This window comes from Anopheles gambiae, chromosome 3 (genome assembly GCF_943734735.2).
Source record: "Anopheles gambiae chromosome 3, idAnoGambNW_F1_1, whole genome shotgun sequence".
In the NCBI taxonomy this organism is placed as follows: Eukaryota; Metazoa; Arthropoda; class Insecta; order Diptera; family Culicidae; genus Anopheles; species Anopheles gambiae.
Genome location: NC_064602.1, coordinates 34764753 through 34770778, shown reverse-complemented (window position 1 = coordinate 34770778; position 6026 = coordinate 34764753). Strand labels below are relative to the sequence as shown.

Genomic DNA, 6026 nt, shown 5'->3' with positions numbered 1-6026 from the left:
TCGATTTTTGCAACATCGACCAATATGTGCCGGGAAAGCAGTTCTTCAGTCCCCCTCGGTCTGGCACTGGCAGACGAACGCATGTGTGTGGAGAGAGCTTCCGAAATCTCGTTCGCTTTGCGGTGCTGCGAGATCTTCTTTCGCTCTCTCTCTCTCTCACCTTCATTCTTTCTCGCTCGGTCGGTTTTTCCCGCGACCCGCAGCACTTCCTGTTGCTTGATTGTGCATCCCCTCCTCCCTCGCCTCTCCGCTGTTAGAGTAGTGGTAAGCCGGGTTTGTGTGTGTGTGTGTGTGTGTAAAGAGCCTCAAGCGAGCGCGCGCGCCAGGCCAATATCGAAATACATTTTCCCGCGCCGACACAAGCAGCAGAGTTCGGGAGCAGCAACAGCAGGTAAATGGAAAGCTCAGCACCAAGAGGATGATATCCTGTGGTAGCATCCCCCCTCGTACTACCTCCCCCTTTCGGAAAATGACCTCCCCCCGCCCCGCCGTAGAGACAGCGCGGTCTAGCGGTGGTCTCTTTTTCGCCACCGGAACACCGGAACGGGCGCGCGCGTGCTACTAAACATTCGCGTGTGTATGTTGTTATCGCGCCTTATTGTTGTTATTATTATCGTCGTCGTCGTCGTGTGTGCGCACAATACAGCACACACATATCCGTGTACGTGTGTAAAAAATGCTCACTCGCACACTGAAACACACACCGATACCCTCCTGGAAGGGTGAGTAGTAGCACGCACCTGCACCTACCCGCCCTGTGCAGCGCTCCGTTCGATCCGTCCCTGCTGTCCCTGCCTTCCCACCCACTCCCACAACCCAGCAACCGAAACGAATGGGGGGAACGAAACGCTCCATGCTGTCGGGGCAGATCGCGCGACCAGCAGGGCAGTCCGGTATTGAACTGAACTGAAAGATCATCGACGAATTCGATATCGCCAACCGCAGCGCGACCGACGTTTTGTTGTTTTGGCTCGAGCTCTCCGGGGCCTCGCTGAGTGTGTTTTGTCCCGGCTCCCGGGGGTGGTTTTTTTTGGTCTGTGTACGCAACCAATTCCTTTCGGTTGGCCCCGAACTCGCGAACTCGCGCTACACTTCCTGTGACGTCGCGGACGAACGGTACCGGGCCGTGTGAATCCTGTGTGTGCCGTACAATCTCGGTCGCGTGGATCGGTACCAGTCGGTGGTCGGATACTTTTCCCACGGTGGCAATTAATTGTGTGTGGGTGTAATTTCCATACAATTCTGTGTCGTTTAAAGTGATCAGTAAAAATAAAAAAAAAAACATGTTTATGTTTCAAAATAGTTCTGTGTGAGACGTTAAGATATCTACAAGTGAACTTGTTCCGTTGTTGCGTTGCTCGATTGGGAACGTCGTGCAATATTAGTGATCCTATCAAGCGAAAAGGTAACGTGATAAGTGTGATGTTAGCACCCCTAATATCTGTGTAGCACCTGTGTTTGTGTAGTTATTTCATCATCGCCATCCGAGTGACTAGAGCTTTAAAAGCGATAAGCGACGAAAGCCCAAAAGTGTGTTACGCACAAGATTACACGCAAATAGCGAATCGGATTCCTGGAATTCAAATGTTCTGTTGATAAGCGTGCTTGAAGCATACATTACATAGCAACATGACTTAACAGTGCCCCAAAAAAAGATCCAAAAAGGGCAATTTGTGTTGGAGTCGCTTTACCATGAGTGAGTGAAAAGCCGTCGGCAAAACATCGCCCCTCAACAGTGGCCGTTTTGCAACTGTCCCGAAGATGGTGTCGGAGGAGCAAAGAAATAGTGGTACTGGAAATTGGTTTATTCAGGGAAAATCGTCATCATTAGACACAGAAGGTGGACAACAGATGAGTGGCAGACGTCAATGTTTAGATGATTGTTGTTAGGAGTGTTTTGTTTTCCAGTGTGAAACCGTTTTAGCCGTTCTCCGAAAACAAGGTTAGATAAAAGGTCGTCTCAAAGTTTTATGTGAATGGAATAATGGTACGAAAGTTAAACAACGTTTAACAAAACCAATTGTAAAACCTGATTGTCACCCGTCTGAATGGGAACTGCTGTGCCAATTGACACACACACACACGGACAATCGTTTGCTGATTTATGCAGCGATGTTGGAATTTCACCTCTCAACGCAATGTCTCCCAGTAGTGTTTCACGCAACAAAATCTACAAAACAGCATCGCCATCGACAAGTGTACGCCGTACATCATCAGGTGTAAATGTGCTTTGTATAATTCATACCGCAGCCGCACCGGTGCCGGCGACATTTAAAATGCTAAATCCAGCCCCCCTGCTTAATGTCAAGAAGTGGCTGTTAAATGCCGCTCGGCGAGGTGTTGTCACCTGCTGGCAATGCGTGTGAACATTGTCCGCACGTAAACACCTTTTGCGAAGGGAATAATTAAACTACAGTGGCTGTAAAGTGTAACACTACGCGCCTCGATCCTGGTACATTGGTCCATTTAATGCAGTTTTGCTGTGCCTTGTTGCTGCCGAAACTGTTGCCCCTGCGGTTTTGAAGTGTTGGCATATTTGTTGGCTTTAACTCGAACGCACCGTATCGATCCGTATCCGAGATTTCGGCGTGTTCTTGCGCTTCCCCGGCGACGAATCACGCCTACGACCGAGAGTAATTAATGAGAGCATCTTACGGCCGGCCGGTCCTGCCGGTTTCTACGCAGCAGCGCTCGGGATTTTGACCTCCGGCCGAATAACCTACCGCAATAATTGCTACACCCACAAACACTGAGACACAGACACGCGCGCGTACAGGCAGGGATGTTGGGTGGCCCCCGGGAAAAACATCCCATACTACACTCTATCGCCTGTTGGCTTTCCCATTCCATCCCTCCAACCCGCAAGCAATCAGCTGACTTCCGTTTTCATCGATCGCCCGCCATCGCATTCGTTTCCATCTTGCGGTTTTTGTCGTCATCGTTTCGTCACGCATGATTTCCTGCCCACACACACCGCAACTACCACGGTCGAGTCCTTAGGGTTTCGTTTCACCTGTCTACCGACCAACCAGGAGAATGAAGGAGCTCACCCAAAACTACTCGTGGGTGAAATGGTGAAACGAAGCAACGATCTTCCACCACCGTGTCGAGGGAGATGAAATAAAGCGGAAGCAGCCAGGGGGACATCGGGCAAACACATCAGAGGAATGATTTTCTCTATGTGTGTGTGTATGTTTTGTATGTGTGTAAGTTCTGTTTTGCCTCCTCCAAACTATCCCAAAAACCTCAATCGGGCCTTCTTTTCGAGGCGAGAGAGTGTAGTCGGCGCCTCAACCTTTAAGGAAGCGAGCTAATGATTACCGATGAAACGCGCTGCTCATCTAAGACGAGCAGCAGCCCCAACCCAGCACATGAACCGCAATCGACGTCGCCGTCGGCATTACTTTCTTCTCGAACCGCTGCCGACCTCCCCATCTTTTGAGGCCGACGAGAGACTTCAAGACCAGGAATTACGTTGCGCTCGGCTCATCATTCGAGTGCACACAAGGGGCCCTCGGGCCAATCATTCGGTCGGGTCGGTCGGTCGGTCGAGATTGGTACAGAAGGCAAAGTAGCCGCGCAAATAGCCGCCAGCAATCGAGGTGGGTAGCCGTCCGCCCTTGCTTGTGGAAGAGCGCACGAGCGCGTTGGGTTAAAACGGGACCACGCCGAACGAGGCCGGATGACATCTACGTCATCGGGCGGCATCAGTCGAGTCGCACGAACCCACCGTCCCCCTTCCAATGGCGTCATTTCCACGCCATTTCCACACGCAAACACGGAGCCTGGCTCATTATCGACGGTCATTATTCGGGCGGCAAGCGCACCACCGGTGAAGGCTTTTGTGACGAAATATGGCTTGTAGAAGTAGGAAAGGTTGCCCCTTTTTTGCTGATGAGCGGAAGTGGTTCTGACTCACGGAGTCAAACATCTGTGGGGCAAGCAGCATGAAACGGGAGGAGAGAGTTCTAATGTGTTTGCGTTCGGTATGATATTTGCGTTGGGAGCAATGGACCCGTCATGTAGGCCTGTCCTGTTACACGTTTCGTCTTGTGAGTTCTTGCGCCTTGCGCCACCATTTAGACGCGTCTGCCGTTTTTGGGGGAAGTATCCTCGTGGTCTGCCTTCATGACGACACTTGTCTTCATTTGCACAGCATCTCATGCATCGGCTCACTTTCGCCTTCCTTTTTTTTGCACCTTGCCAATGCGTGTATCGTGCAAACGTGCAAGATTAAGAAGGCCACGAACTCCGGCGGTTCGACCTGCTTCGAACGATTCGATATCGATTACTTTTTTTCAAGGTGGCAAACGAAAGTACGCGCACCGAGAACACACACACTTAAGGTGCGGCCCGTTTTCTTATCAGCAGGTTCTCCCGCTTCCGCTACCTCCCAGCTCTTGGCTTGGCTCACGTTTAACCGGCGCCCTTGCCCTCCGTCCCCACACATGCTCTCACACACACACCGAATCACCCCCTTCTTTCCAGGTGTGTAGTCGATTGGGGTAAATCGATGAGATACGCTGCGAGTTCTCGTCGGGTCGCCCCTGGCGACCGAGCGAGCGTACTACTTCCGATGGGGTTGTTCTTGCCTCATGTCTGCTTTTTCATTTTCTTTCACTTGTCATTTCTTTTTCTTGTTCTTTCCCGGCGCAGCAAGTGTCTGACGGTTCTTGTACGTAATTTTTTGTCGCCTTCTGGTTGATGTTGAAGGCGAGAAGGGAACGGGTTGAGGTGAACCGAAGCAATTGGTGCAAGAATGGGTGCCAGGGAACATATTTTGTAATAAACTTCTACGACACATTTTCTGCACGTTCGTGTGTGTGTGTGTGTTTGTATGTACCGTGTCGCTTGTTAGCTGTCACGTTGACGTAAAATTTGAATTATCATTTGAATAGTTTGAGCTCCCCGCCTCGGCTCGTATTGGGTCATGTCATGCTTTCCTTGCCCTCTTTTTGTGTTTCTCTCTTTCTCTCTCTCTCTCTCTTCGTGCTCCGACGAAACGAAGGCGCTGAAATGATGTAATGGATTGAACTTTAATTGATAAATGCTGCACGCTTATCTTTGACAGCTTCGGTTGGGTATGGTACTGCCGCCCCTTCACGGAGTGACAAATTGGGCTGGCAGTTGAGAAACGTAGCATCAGCAAACACCCGGTGTATGGTGCCTTTTATATCGCGGAAGTGTTACTCCCAGACGGAATCCTCCGTTCGCTAAAATACACGTGATCCAAGCTAACTAACGCTCATCACCAAACCGAAACGAGCATGATTGGGTGAAAACTGTAATAGAAAAATAACCTTCCCCCATAATTGTGCCACCCATAAATAGTTTCGCGACTGTCACGTCTTCCTGCGTGGTATAAATCAATCAATTTACCGTGAGATGTGGAAATGAGCCAAAGGTTGTAATAAAACATAGGAATAGGCCCCCTTTGCCGTTCGTATGGATATTGCAATGACAAGTATTTTTAAACTTAGCACAATTGAACCAACCTTATCGTCTATCTGCGCTGATAGCACTGGCAGCAGCGCTCTAGAAATAACGGTGTGAAGTATGGCGAGGAGAGCTGATTTTTATTTGAATACCGGCCTATGCCTATAAGGTTGCAGATAAGCTTGGAGGTGAGAAATTGGAATGGACAAACCTCGCTTTTTTACTGCCTCCAGTTTGATTTCAATGCACGGTTAGTTCAAACGATTTGAAGCATCGTCGATCTATCAATCGTGGAACGTGTTACAGGGAAGCGCAATGGACGTATGTATCATCTTCTCGGGCTTCTCGGGAGCAGTCGGACGCCCTAAGTGTGTTATCAGTGTCAGATAGCTGACAGGTTGGTGACAGGGAAAGAGGAGTGATCGCGCAAACCATGTAATGTGTGTGTGCGTATGATGATGAGTCAAGTGTCATTTATAATCGATGACCATATCTTCAAAAATTCCGCTCAAAGACGACATGTATGAAGATTGGTGGACTTTTTTCTAGTTCGCATTTTGACATCCAAAGTAACGATGAACGCCATCTGA

The 6026-nt window shown here is 49.6% G+C and overlaps 1 protein-coding gene across 4 annotated transcripts in view; it reads left to right on the top strand.

Annotated features, from left to right (window-relative positions):
- The first annotated feature begins 881 nt into the window (after positions 1-881).
- The window catches only part of LOC1271410 (uncharacterized), a 123227-nt gene continuing 118082 nt past the window's right edge, over positions 882-6026 (top strand). For 3 of the 4 annotated variants that reach the window (XM_061662015.1, XM_061662014.1, XM_061662013.1), the window contains exon 1: positions 882-1405. The gene's annotated coding sequence lies outside the window, so the exon portion shown is untranslated. The remainder of the gene's footprint in view (positions 1406-6026) is intronic. The other variant, XM_061662016.1, reaches the window with a different exon arrangement.